This window comes from Gossypium arboreum, chromosome 13 (assembly GCF_025698485.1).
Source record: "Gossypium arboreum isolate Shixiya-1 chromosome 13, ASM2569848v2, whole genome shotgun sequence".
In the NCBI taxonomy this organism is placed as follows: Eukaryota; Viridiplantae; Streptophyta; class Magnoliopsida; order Malvales; family Malvaceae; genus Gossypium; species Gossypium arboreum.
The window spans coordinates 48,687,532-48,702,860 of record NC_069082.1 but is presented as its reverse complement, the minus strand read 5'-3'; the positions used below and the strand labels follow the sequence as shown (position 1 = coordinate 48,702,860).

The window sequence follows — 15,329 nt, the reverse complement described above, 5'->3', positions numbered from 1 at the left end:
GTGATGAATGGAAAACTGCCTATAAATGAAACACGGTTTGTATGAATGGTTGGTCATGCCATTTGGCCTAATTAATGCTCCTAGCACTTTTATGAGACTTATGAATTATGTATTGAGATCCTTCATCAGTAAGTTTTCTGTTGTGTACTTTGAAGATATACTCATTTATAGAAAATCGTTGGAAGAACATGTACTACATCTTAAGTCTGTTTTGGAGGTTCTTCGAAAGGAAACCTTATATACTAATCTTAAAAAGTGTACATTTTTTTGTAACAAGGTTGTTTTTCTAGGTTTCGTGGTCAGCTCGGAAGGACTCGAGGTGGATCAAGAAAAGATCAAAGCAATTCAAGAATGGCCGAGACCGACGAGCATTAGCCAAGTTTGAAACTTCCATGACTTGGCAAGCTTCTATAGGCACTTTGTGCCTAACTTCATCACTTTAGCCACGCCGTTGATGAGCATCATCAAGAAAAATTCAGCTTTTTATTAGGCCAATGAGCAAGAGAATTCTTTTAACGATATTAAGAATTGTCTTACTAAAGCTCTTTTATTAGCACTTCTTGATTGCTCTAAAACTTTTGAGATTGAAAGTGATGCCTCAGGTGTAGGAATCAGGGTTGTGCTCACTCAAGACGGAAGGCCTATTGAGTACTTTAGCAAAATGCTAAATGGGTCCGCACTTAACTATCCCATTTACGATAAAGAAATATACGCACTCATTCGAGCTCTCGAGACATGGCAACATTATCTATGGCCAAAGGAATTCGTGATTCACTCCGATCACGAAGCATTGAAACACATCAAGGGCCAGCACAAGTTGAACAAGCGCCGTGCGAAGTGGATCGGATACCTAGAATCATTTTCTTACGTCATCAAGTATAAGAAAAGTAAAGATAATATAGTGGCAGATGCACTTTCGAGAAGGTATGCTCTATTGTCGTATCTTGACTCTAAGTTGCTTGGATTTTCCTTTTTGAAAGATCTATATGCTGCTGATGATGACTTTGGTGAAATGTTTGCTGCTTTGTGAGAATGTCTCTGTCGATAAGTATTATAGGTACGAAGGCTTCTGCTTTAAGGAAGGAAAATTGTGCATTTCAAAAAGTTCCATTCGGGACTTGCTAGTTAACGAGGAGTATAGCAGAGGCCTCATGGGACACTTTGGCATGGGAAAAACATTATCGATGCTCCAAGATCATTTTTATTGGCCTAGGATAAAAAGGGACGTCGAACATGTTTGTGAGTGTTGTGAGACGTGCAAAAAGGCCAAGTCAAAGATTCAACCACATGGACTGTACATGCCACCACCTATACCCGAAGCTCCTTGAATGGATATATCCATGGACTTTTTCCTTGGATTACCTTGAACAAAAACGGAGAAAGATTTTGTTTACATTGTAGTTGATCAATTTTCAAAGATGTCACATTTTATTGCATGTACAAAAAATGACGATGCTGTTCATATTGCTAATCTTTTCTTTAGGGAAATCATTCGACTACATGGAATTCCAAGAACGATTGTGTCTGATCGGGATGCAAAGTTTTTGAGTCATTTTTGGAGATTATTGCGGGGGAAGGTCGAAACCAAGTTGTTGTTTTCAACCACTTGTCACCTCCAAACGGATGGCCAAACGGAGGTGGTCAATCGTGTGTTATCTACTTTGTTGCGAGCCATCATCCGAAAAAATTTGAAGTCATGGGAGGAGTGTTTGTCGTATATCGAGTTTGCGTACTATCAATCAGTTCATTTGGCAACTAAATACTCTCTTTTTGAAATTGTTTATGGATTTAACCCTTTTAGACTTAGTGCCTTTACCTAACGATCAATTTATTCATGTAGATGTGAAGAAAAAGGCTGAGTATTTCAAGGAATTGCACCAAAAGGTTCGAGCCAATATCGAAGCAAGAACCAAGAGCTATATTCAAAAAGCAAACAAAGGCCAAAAGAGAGTTGTGTTTGAATCCGATGATTGTGTTTAGGTTCATATGTGAAAAGAACGCTTTCCAGCCTAACGTAGGTCCAAGTTACTACCGCAAGGAGACGGACCCTTCCAAGTCTTAGAACGAATCAACGAGAATTCTTAGCGACTTGACTTACCGGGTGAGTATAATATAAGTGCGAGCTTCAATGTGTCTGATTTATCTCCTTTTGATGCAGGTTCCGATTTGATGACAGATCATTTTGAAGAGGAGGGGATGATACGACCATGCCATGGGTCACACCAAGCTCGAGAAAAGACCCTTTGGAGCTGCCACAAGGACCTATCACCCGAGCTCGAGCCAAGCAATTCAAAGAGGCTATTTTGGCCTTAGTCAACCAAGTATGGGGTGAAACATTGGCTAGACATATTGAGAGAGCTTGGACCAGCTCAATGAGATCACCTTGCAACCTCTTGCAAGTCGAACTCAGCTCAAACTTAGCTCCATGAGCTTAGTTCAACTCAATTCAGCTCAATTAATATCATTCCTACTTTTTTTAGTTTATGCGTTTAGTAGCTGAAATAAACTTAAGTATTTAATTAAGTTAGTTAATTTAGTTTTAGCTCATAATTATGTTTTTAGCTTATTACATGATTTTAATATATTTTGTTCCAGCTGAATTTAATGTGTCATATTTTATACAAGTCTTTAATATGTCTTACCTTAAATTCATGTTATTAATATGTCTTAAAATTAAAACATGTTTTTAATATGTCTTAGTGCAGCCGAATTTACTATGTCTTAAATTAATTAAATGTGTTCATTTGTTTTGTGCAGCATATGCATGGACGACTTTAATGCTAAGGTGTGCTGAAGCTTGAACTCTCCCAAGCGCCTATTCGACCAAAGAGTAGCTGATCACTCTTGTTCCCAAGCTAGCTGATTAGCTCCCCAAAGATGCCTTGAATGCTTTCACACAACCCGATTATTCCATTCACACATGAAGCCCTTTCGGTTTTGTGTATTCACACACAAGTGGTTATTCAATTTTAGCTTTCAAACTCAAAATCAATCTTGCAATATTCAAGTTGCTCATTAAGTCTCAAACCAATCAGCTGAACAATACACTTGCATTTAAGCCTATTGAAGCACTATGGCCGAACCTAGCGAAGGATAATAAGCTCCCATTCATTCTAATTAATTCCAGCTACATGTAGACACTCTAGAAGCTATCCAATGATGTTTCCAAGGCAAGAAAAGCTTCATGGAACTTTTATGAATTATTCTGGAATTTTCAGCTTATTAAAAGCTGAAATCAAATGTCCATTTAGCTACTCATTTTTCTATTCTGCTAGCCTTAGAATTTTACTATAAATATTATGCCAATTGTTGGTTATATAGATTTCTGACATTTTTAATGAAAATTGAGTTATTTGTGAGCATTTTCAACTCTCAAATTTAGTCCAAGACTTAGCTTGACTTATCTATTTAGTCAGTGGCGTCAACCTGTTTCTTTTTCGAACTTATCACTCATTCCAAGTGTGGTGTTCACCTAAAACTAGGTAACGGGTCAAGGTCCCAACTTATCAACTTAAGAGTCTTATAAGTCTCGGGTCAGCACTCACCTATAGTGTTGGTTCGTTCTTGACCCTTAAGCAATATTTCTATTCTATCCAAGCTCTCAAATATTCCTTTTTAATTCTTTGTTAGCCGAACCTATACCATCATAAACTTAGCCATTTTGAGCCTATCTTTGTTACTTGACTCCATACTTAGCCAAATTCAAACCTTGCATCAAAATAGATCGGGCACATAAACAACTCGGATCAACGAGGCCATGGTCGCATCACAAGTAAATGAAATAAGGATGTCATAAAAATGTAACTACAAAAAAGAATATTAAGGAATTGCAATGTTGATTAGGATGACTGGGATTACTGATGCATATACATTCTCTAACTATTAATGTCACAGCAAAGTCTTGAACATTGTATTACTCGATAGGTTTGTACAGTAGTCTGCTTCTCTCGAAAGCAAACCTTGGGTTACCTTCCTTAAGGTACTATATGTCTATACGCTTAAATTCGGCTACCATTAACATTTTCTACCCTCTTTTGAATGAGGCAAGGCTTTATGTCTAGCGGTTGTTGTGAATAAATAATTTTTCATTCACTCATTCCAAATAACCTAACCATATTAGCATTAAGTTATCTTAATAACTTGCTGCATATTCATCAATACACAGCCTGTAATAAGCTTGAAATTGATAGTAAAAAAACTAACTATAAATAGGACAAAGGCAAGCACACCTATCGAACAATAATATAGCTACGGTGAGTAAAGATATCGTATTCACAAGGACTAAAAGTATTAGTAATTACCGTTTTCTTATTATTTAGTTGACAATTTGGAGTGATAGATTTTAAAGCTAAAATTACTAAACAAATTTAACTAAGAACGCAACAGAGAGTGAATCAAGAAAATAATCGAATATTAACTAATGAGAGAAATAATACCCAGGAAAGAATCCACCTAGACTTCACTTGTTATTATGAATCTAAATTAAACAATTTATTCACTTGGTGCCTTGATCTGTAGAAATCCCTAAATTATGTTAATATCTCTTTCGAGAGTAAGAATAACTAACTCTAGGTTGATTAATTGAAATCTCTTTCTAATTAAAACCTCTATCATCGCATTAACTCGATCTATGAATTCCCCTATTATATTTTACTCTAATCCGATGGATTTATGTTGTCCTATTTCTAGTATTGCATGCAACTCTACTCAATTATGCTAGATATACTCTTAAACATGGACTTTTCCTCCATTAAATTAAGCACATTACACATGAATTAATATCTCAAAAATATTAAGACAAGAAATAAGCCCACATAACTGAGAACAAGAATCAAGTATTTATCATGTAAATCAGGAATCAAATAATAGAATTCGTCTTAGGTTTCATCTTCCCTAGGTATCTAGGGAATTAGTTCATAATCCTGAATGAAAACATCTCAAAGTTAAAATAAACACAAGATATAAAGAAACTCATAAATACTTTGAAAGAAATTAAAAGGAGATATTCAATCTTGATGGAGATCCGCTTCAGAGTTGGCTCTGATGGTGTTGTTCGAGTGTTTTATTTGATCTTCTCTAATGGCTCCCATATATCTTATTCTATTTGGTATTTATAGACTTTAGAATGCTCAGAAAGCCTAAAAATTGCATTTTTCCGCGCGTTTAGGAAGCAAGGTGGGAAATCGACACGAGCTGGCACATGGGTGTGTGTCCAACCCATGTGGAAATGCCTAGGCCGTGTGGCTCCTAAAAACAGCTCTATTTTTTCAAATTTTGGCTCGTTTTTCGCTCTTTTTGCTTACAAATGCTCATCCAAAAATGCATTAAGAATGAGGTTAAAATATGTTACTTTTATAGCTTATCAAATATCCCCACATTTAAGCGTTTTCTTATCCTCAAGAAAAATTCTCAACTCACAATTAAGATTGATCTTTCTCAAGTTATAAATCTCATCAATAATGTTTCAAAATAGCTTGCAAATAATCATCCATTGTCAATTCAACTAAAAAGGGCACTAAAGATTCAAACAATCCAAGTCGAGATTTTTAAAGCATGAAAACATAGGTATCTCCCCTTATCTAAGTAATTACCTTTAATTCAGAATCCACAAGAATTGACATCCTCACTAAAGATTCACTCAAATCACTCAAAGTGTTTAAGGTTCAACAATATGCACTCAAAATTCAAATAAAAAATGTCATTAGTATAGGCTTGCATGAAAATCAAATCTCCACCACTATAAAATGATATGATATATAAATTAAAATGTCTTTAAGAGGTGTAATGGGGCTTAGGTTAAGGGTGTGGAAAAAGACCAAAAAAATTGGTTATAATCGAGACCGAGTTGATAAGTTACCAAACTAGAAAAGAAAAACAAATGCTGAATGAAAACCAAGTGCATTAAGAACTTATTTAAGAATGAAAACGAGCATATTCTCAAAATATGAATTTAATTGTTCAAGCTCAATCAACAAAGAACTAAATAATAATCTATAAATAACTATTTTTTTCAATTTTTTTCAAACAATCAAAAATAATTCAGCAAATCAAATAGAAGAGCATAGTTAGGCAACTAACCAAATCAAATCTCGACAAAAAAGAGTCAATAAAACGGGAAAAAGTTTCAACGAAAAAAATGAGTTATGGGTTAACATTAATGGGTTAATCAAGAAACGGTGTGGTAGGCTCAACGGGGTTCACTAATGGTTAATAAAAAAGGTAGTGTTTTTATGGGATAAGTGGGTGAAAACCTAAGTGCCTTTATCATCTCAGTTTATCAAATCAAAGGTGTGATCTTGACATGCATAATCGAAGCAAGTGCTAGAATAACAAATCAAGTTGACACATTCATAACCAACAATAGAATGAGCATGGAAAATGTATGCTCTAAAGGCTCAAAATCTCACAAAAAATTATGGTTCAAACTTGGAAATCTAAAACTTTAGGATAAAACTTCAATTTAGAGAAATAACCTAAAATTTTTTAATTCTGAAAATAACTTATCATGTTTTATTTTCTCATGTCTTAAAGTTTAAATCAACCAATGTACAAATATCTACAAATTAATCCAAAACACATCAACAAAAATCCCAAATTGGCAAAAATTCATTCTAATGGAAGTATGAGAAAATTACTTAAATACAAGATATAAATCAAAGATCTTCTAATAATTATAGGAATAACCTCCCCACACTTGAGATGTACATTGTCCTCAATGTCCAAACAGATCTAAACATAGAATAAGTAGAATATCATAAGAGAGGGAGAAAACTGAAACAGCCCTGAATATGGATTAATTGCTAGAATAGTTAAAACCAGAATTGTAGGCAATTGAAAGTGAAATACATGATTCTGTGCAAACTAATAAGAAAATAAACACAAATAATGAAGAAGATTAAGAGGTTACAACTCAATTAGGAAAAACCATAAAGATTAAAAATATAGTTCAAAAGATAATAAATGAATGAAGTTTAAGAATATAAAAATAAAATAATTAAAAATAAAAATAAAGATAAAAAGAAAAAGAAAACTTAAAAAGAAAAGAAATAAACTCAATGATCCTCATCGTTAGAGGCATCAATATCGTGATTCACCGGCACTGAAGAAGATATATGGAGGTGTAGATAGATCTGCTACAAAGTCGCATCAATATTGTTGAACCTCTAAAAGCAGTGCTGCTCGAAGTGAGTGAATGGCTCGGAGAGGTCCGCTAATGTAGTAGCAGATGTAGCAGGATGGTGACTTTGACATGGATGATGAGGTGGATCCTCATGATGGAAGGGGACATCATTAGTGAAATCCTCGGGCTCATCCTGAGGGTCAGAATGAGATAATCGGTACTAAGGAGGATTCACGCCAAGAAGTCACTCAATTATCCTCATATGGCTCATGCTCAATAATCCTTGTGGAGACATCTGGCCTACTAGTGTAAGCGAGGAGGACTGCTCCGGTGTGTTAAAAAGACCGAGGTGTCATGCAAGTCAAGTCACATAAGGGTCTAAATAGATAGGACCTTTCCTACTACGCTCTATCTGTTGGCGAAAGGCGAGAGCGATGAAGTAAGCTAAATTGAAAATGAGCCCTGTGGCCTTGCTCCCTAGAAAATATGCGTCAGTTGTATGATTATTCCAGTGATTTCCCTCCGATTGGTCAATGTGTGAGTGAAGATGGCATGAATATATATCAAAAGCGGAGGTAGTGAAGTTGCCTTTGACCGACTCGGGTCATAAAGCAATGTACTCGCCATGAGGTCTACCCAAAAAAGAGATGGCGTGTAGTGGATGTGTCGGTATAATCGAAGAAACCCCTTGACACTCATGAATTCTGCAATGTATAGTCCCAATATAGCTCTGAACTCTGGGACACTTATATGTCGCGTCGCACCACTGAGTCTGAAAGTAATGGTGCCTAGCTCGTCATGGGTCGTCATCACCTACTGTAGGAGAAATGTCGAACAAAACTGCAAAGTCAGCTTTGAGTAGGTGGGCTCGATGATGGAAAAGAACCTATCCTATGAAGCTGTAGCAATGATGGCGTGGACGCTATCAGCTAACTGGACCTGCTCTAAAGTGGCCCAGTCAATGCAACAGCCTAACCCCAGTGGCCTCTATCGAAGAAGCTGATATAAGTCCTCTTGGGGACCCTGTGAAAATTGTAAAAATGGATGGCAAGCATCGGCGGAAGTGCCCAAAGAAGAGATCGCACCTAGAGTCTTTCGCTTTTTCAAAATGGGGACAATGACCTTTGATTTTCCTTTAGTGGTCTTCAAGATGAATCTACAGTAAAACAATCAAATATTAAAACCAAATGAAGAAAATAGACGAACCAATCATAATAGAGGCAATCCAATACTCATACAATAATCGAAGTCAACATCTACAACGTAGTGAAAGAAAATCAATTGAAAATGAAAATAATATAAATAGTAATCCTAAAAGAATCCAAAAGAAACAAGAATAATCAATAACAGTAATAATACTAAAAAAGAAAATAAGAAAATAATGGCGAATCGAATAAGAACTAAACTAATAATAAAAACAGTAAAAACATAGTAGTAGAAGTAAAACTAATAAAAAGTAACAAATGTAACACCCCGTACCCGAGACCGTTGCCGGAGTCGAACACGAGGTGTTAACGGACTTAATTCATTAATTAAACAGCTCATACAATTCATTTTAAAATTTCTAGACAAGCTGGCTAACTGCATCACAGTCGCTTTAAAAATCATATCTCGAGTTACGAAACTCAAAATCCAATTCCGTAAATTTTTCCTGAAACTAGACTCATATATATATCTACTAATTTTTTCTAGAATTTTGGTTGGGCCAATTAGTACAGTTTATTAGTTAAAGTCTCCCCTGTTTCAGGGTTCAACTACTCTGACCTCTGTGTATTACGAATCAGATATCTCCCTGTACAGAGCTTCAATGACTATGCCGTTTATCTCTAATAAAACTAGACTCAATAAGGAATCTGTACATATAAAGCATGACTTCTAATTATCTTTGTAAAATTTATGGTGAATTTCCAAATTCAGAACAGGGGATCCAGAAATCGCTCTGGCCCTGTTTCACAAAAATTTAAACATCTCATAAAATATAGCTCATATACCTGTTTTGCTTATTCCATATGAAAATAGACTCATCAAGCTTCGATTCCATAACTTATTCATTATTTAATTCCATTTCTAATATTTTTAGTGATTTTTCAAACTCACGTCACTGCTGTTGTCTGAATCTATTTTATGGTAAATTTTACCTATTTCATGGTTTCCATGGATTAGCTAGCAATTTGACATACATAATACCAAATATGATCATGATTAGCCATTCCAATGGCTAATCATTACCAAGCATTTCTATTTCCATACCACTCAATAACCATATCATAAGACCATACATATAAAATGATTATAATGCTATGCATGCCATACTCAAAATATACAAGCCATTATGCCAAGATGGTATACGGATAGTGTGAGCGTGCCTCCGACCGCTTCCGATTTCGAGCTGGCTTGTCAACACTACAAGGAATGAAAAGGAGGAGTAATCATAAATGCTTAGTAAGCTCACATGCAAATAGCAAGTAACATAACCATATAAGCAAACATAAAACATCATTTGCATAATCATCACCAAGACATTCATATCACCTTTTCATTTATCATCTTACCATATTGTTGTTATATCGAAGTTTTCAACCCGAGGGTTAAGTACATACCTGTTCAAAGTATCCATTTCACAACACTTACCAATACGTCCCTTTCATCTTGAGTATTCCTCCATTTGAGTAGAACTTTACCCGTTGAACACATCGGAATATAATTCGGATACATGGAAAGTTTGCACATAAGTGCCACATATGTAGCCAAGCTACCATGTAACCCGCCCATAAGTGAACTCGGACTCAACTCAACGAGCTCGGCGTCAGATCCATAAGTGAACTCGGACTCAACTCAACGAGTTCGAATGCCTAGTTACATCTCACGAACTCGGACTCAACTCAACGAGTTCGGACGCTCGATCCATAAGTGAACTCGGACTCAACTCAACGAGTTCGGATGCCCAAATATCCCAGTGACATGTCACTTGTATCCTAATCCATTCCTAAGGTTCAACGGGACCTTTTCCCAATCATGTGTCTCAACCATCTTCTACGGAATGCCGATACTGATACTCGGTAGTATTTCACATTTTCCAAGTATATCACATAATTTGACATATTATCAAACAATTATCACAAGTATAATATTTCATAATAATTATCATATCATTTAAAAAAACATTAAAACATTTAAAATAATAACTATGTTACCAACATTTACATATGAACTTACCTCGTATGATGCTAAAATGGCTATTTTACCATTTCGTCCACCACTTGGTATTTTCCCCATTTTAGCCCAATTTCAGTTTTCCTTGCTCTATCATTTAAAATATAGTCTAATTATGACTCACATTATTCAAATTGACCCAAAATCATATTTTGAAAAATTACAATTTTGCCCCTAAACTTTTGCATATTTACACTTTTGCCCCAAAGCTCGTAAATTAAAATTCAGCCTATTTTCTTATGTTTTATGACATGCTGATCATTTTTCCTTCTATGGAAACATCAAATTCTCACTCTAACATGTACTTATGACTATTAGGTATTTTTACCGATTAAGCCCTTTTGCTCGTTTTCACTTAAAACCGAGTAGCACAAGTTATCTAACATAATTTAAAACCTCATATTCTATCATAAAACACCAAAATACACAAATTTCACCTATGGGTATTTTTCCAAATATAAACCCTAGGTTAAATTATTGCTAGCATAAGCTAAATCGAGCTAGGGACTCCAAAAACGTAAAAATCATTAAAACGAGGCTAGAACGGACTTACAATCGAGCTTGAAAGCTTGAAAACCCTAGCCATGGTTTCTCCTTGCTATATTCGGCCATGGGGTTGAAGATGAGCAAAATTGGCTTTTAATTTTGTATTTTAATTCATTTTACCCCTAAATGACCAAAATGCCCTTACTACTAAACTTTCCAAAATTCCATCCATGTCCAATTTTGTCCATAGACTTAGAAATTGGTAAAATTACTCTTTAAGGACCTCTAATTAATAATCTAATTCAATTTTATGCAACATACTTCTAGAACACAAGTTTTGCAATTTATTCAATTTAGTCCCAAATTTCAAATTAAGCACTTTATGCATAAAATTTCTTCACGAAATTTTCACACAATCATGCAATCATATCATAAACCTTAAATTAATCATAAAATAATTATTTATATCTCGGATTTTGTGGTCACGAAACCACTATTTCGACTAGGCCCAAAATCAGGATATTACAACAAAACCAAAAATAATTTATAATAAAATTAATCTATTGAGAAGATTAATAAAAGTGCTAAGAATAAAAACAATAATAACAGACATAATAAGAAAAATAAGTGTAAACTAGATGCGATGAGCAGTGAAATTAAGACCGATTGTAATGAAAATAATAATAAGAACAACAAAATGAAGGGACTAAAAATAGATAGCATAAAGATAAAGAAAATAAAATAATTATTAATTAAACAAGTAAATAATTAAATAATTAAAAGAAATGATGGAAGGGAAAATAGGAGGGTGGTATTGAACGACGGTACACGACTGGCCGATGACGGGATGGTGGTCAATTGGGGTAAGGACAGTGATGGGGATTATAGGAGGGGAAGGAAGCAAAGCTTGGGGTGGAAGGGGTGGGTGGCTCATGCATTGAAGAGGAAGAGGGAAAGGGGGTCGGTTACAGAGACGGGTGTGCAGTGAGAAGAAGGTTGTGGCGCGAAGAGAAAGGGGGAGAGCAGTCATGAGGGAGAGGGAGGGTGGTTAGTGATAAGAGCGAGGGGGCAGGTGTGGGGTGTCAGTTGCTGGAAAAGGGAATGGTTGTGGGTGAACGGCGGCTACGGCTAGGAGAAGAAGACAAAAAGTAAAAAGAAAAATAGGATTTTTGGTTTAGAAAGGGTGGCACGGTTGTGTGAAGGCCTGTGTTGGGTCACACGGCTATGCCACACACCCGTGTGGGATGTTTTCAGACCTTGTACGTTTAAAAATTTGAGCCCAATCTTCACACAATCTCGGACACGCATGTGTGTCTAGGCCTTGTGGTACACATGGTCATGTGTGATTTCCTTCTTTTCTCCCATGCCTATGAGTGAGGCCATGTGGGGCACACAGTCTCACACACGCCCATGTGTCCCGACCATTCTCTTGCCCGTGTAACTTACTGACTTGAAATTAAAATTGAAAAATTAGCTCCAAGACTCACACGGCCAAGGACACGCTCGTGTTGCACGGCCGTGTGGACCATTTTAGGCTGTGTAACCTTCGAAAATTTGAAAAAAATTAGCCCTAAGACTCACACGGCCAAGGACACGCCCGTGTGTCTAGGTCGTGTAACTCACTGTCGAATGCCTCTTTGTGCACATGGCCTGGGACATCCCGTGTGGGTCAAAAATATTCTTTTTTAATTTAAAATTTTAATTTAATTAATTTTAAAAATAACATGAAATAAAGTTAAAAGTTTTAGCATAATGTTAGACACTCGGGTTGCCTCTCGAAAAGCGCTTATTTAGAGTCTAAGCTTGACTTACCTTGTGCGCACGGTTACAGTGGTTCGCAGAGCCGAGGCTTTTCTTTCTCGCTATCAACTATTCTACCAAGATAAAGTCTAAGTCAAGTATTATTTACCTTAAATGTGTCGAATTCAGAATGAGTTACCTCGGCTGTACCATAGGAGAAGACGTTCTGTAACATAAATAAGTTTGATCCATTCGATTCGAGCTCCGAAAGAGAGATTTGTTGATCCGTTTTGTCCAGAAATACCTTGTCCTCAACCTTAAATTGGTTCATCCAATTCATATGCTCATCATGACAACACTTTGGCTCTTCATCGTGTTTTCTTAGTTTCTCCTTGACATATGTCCACCATTCATCTAATTCATCGATTTGTAACATTCATTCTTCATAAGTTATTCTGTTTTTTTTTGTATTAACTGAAACGTGGCTTTATTACATTTTTTTGAGGGGTTTCCTGCAAAGAAGGGTGAGCCACATTGTCACTAACATTAACAGAAGATTTAAAATCATCTCAATCACTAGATGTTCTTACAAAATCACGAGCTTGGAGAGTAATCATTTTGTCACCTACATGAAGTACAAGTTCACCCGTACCAACATCTATTATAGTCCTAGCAGTTGCTAAAAAGAGTTGTCCTAAAATTAAAGGTACATCACTGGGGAATATGAATTTATCGATTTTAAAAAACACATCCTCAATAACACCCCTAGGATATCTAATGGTTCTATCTGCTAATTGAATACTCATCCTAGTTTGTTTGGGTTTCCCAAGACCTAGTTGTTTAAACATTTTATAGGGCATGACATTAATACTAGCCCCTAAATTAGCCAAGGCATTATCAATATTTAAACTACCAATTAAAAAAGGAATAGTAAAACTCCCTAGCTCTTTCAGTTTGTTGGGTAATTTATTTTGTAAAATGGTCGAGCAAACTGAATTGAGTTCCACAGTTGATGAATCATTTAACTTCCATTTGTTTGCCAACAGCTTCTTTAAAAATTTGACATAATTGGGCATCTACGAAAGAGCTTCAACAAACGGTAAGTTAATATGTAATTTTTTTAGGCGTTTAAGAAATTTACCAAATTGTTCATTTGTGTGGTCTCTCTTCGTCACGTTAGGATATGAAACTTGAGGTTTATATTCTTTGACAATTAGCTTTTGCTCTTTCTGACTTACCTCAACCTTATTGTTATTCACAACAATTTCTTGCCTCGATTCTTGTTCAAATTCAACTAATCCTTCTTCATCTCCAATAGTAATTGCATGAAGATGCTCCATTGGATTAGTTTCGATATTGCTAGGCAAACTACCTTGTAGTCTTTCCGAGATTAATTTAGCAAGCTAACCTATTTGGTTCTCAAGTCTTTGAATCGAAGCCTATAGATTTTTCAGTGCTACCTCAGTGCTTGGAAAATGATTTTCTGACACCAAGATAAACTTCGTCAACATCTCCTCAAGGTTTGATTTCTTCTCTTACTGATAAGGTGGTTGTTAGAAGCCTGGAGGGGGTTGTGCTCTTTGATTTCCTTGACCACCCAAGAGAAATTTCCTGTATTATATTACTATACATGTTATTTTGAGGCCTAAAATTATTACCCATATAATTGATTTGCTCGTTCTCTGTGCTAGGACTAAAGGAAAGACATTCTGGATTGTTCATTCCACCTCCATTTGTATCATATTACATCACTGGATGCACTTGCATAGAAAGATAAAAACCATCAATTTTTGTATTTAATTGTTCTACCTGATTCAATAATATGGTGACTGCTTCTAAATTAAAGACACTGGCTGCTTTCATCGGCTTTGTCCTAATGACTTGCCATTGATAATTATTCAGTGCCATCTCGTCAATAAATTCATAAGCCTCTTCAGGTGTTTTGTTGTTCAAGGTTCCATTACCTACTGCATCAATTAACTGCCTTGTTGAGAGATTCAAACCATTGTAGAAGGTTTGAACTTGTAACCATAAAGGTAACCTATGGTGTGGGGGCCATCTCAATATATCTTTGTATCTCTCCCATGCATCGTATAAGGTTTCTAAATCAATCTGGGTAAAGGAAGAGATATAATTCCTCAACTTCGCTGTTTTTACCGGTGGGAAGTATTTCAGCAGGAAATTTTTGGTCATTTGAGCCCATGTAGTGATTGAACCTCATGGTAAAGAATATAACCATTGTTTAGCTTTGTTCCTCAATGACAAAAGGAACAACTATAAATGAATGACGTCGTCAGTGGCACCATTAATCTTGAAAGTATCACAGATTTATAGAAAATTGGCTAAATGAGTATTTGGATCTTCGTCTTGCAAACCATCGAACTAAACAAACTGTTGTACCATATGAATTATGTTCAGCTTCAGTTCAAAATTATTTGCAGTGATGGTGGGTTGCACAATACTCGATTCAGCCCCAATCAGAGTGGGCTTAGCATAATCATACATAATACCAGGAACAGGAGCTGCTGTGGGAGGTAGCTGAATATTCTGATTATCGTCCATCTCCTTAATAATAGTTTCCTCTTGTTCGTCTACTAAATTCTATCGACTTTGCTTTGGGTCTCTACGATTTCTGCAAGCTTTACTTTCAATTTTGCTATTAAACAATAATGGTCCCGACAAGTTTCTTCTAGTTATAAACTAAAGGAACTTGCTAGAAGCAAATAAAAGAAAAATTAGAATGTAAAAATTAAACTAAATAAAAAATAAA

At 35.8% G+C, this 15,329-nt stretch overlaps 1 non-coding gene across 1 annotated transcript; it reads left to right on the top strand.

Moving 5' to 3' along the window:
- The first annotated feature begins 14,597 nt into the window (after nt 1-14,597).
- On the top strand, nt 14,598-14,704 carry LOC128287757 (small nucleolar RNA R71). The gene has a single exon (XR_008278459.1). It is a non-coding gene; the product is annotated as a small nucleolar RNA R71 (small nucleolar RNA).
- Nucleotides 14,705-15,329: the final 625 nt, after the last annotated feature.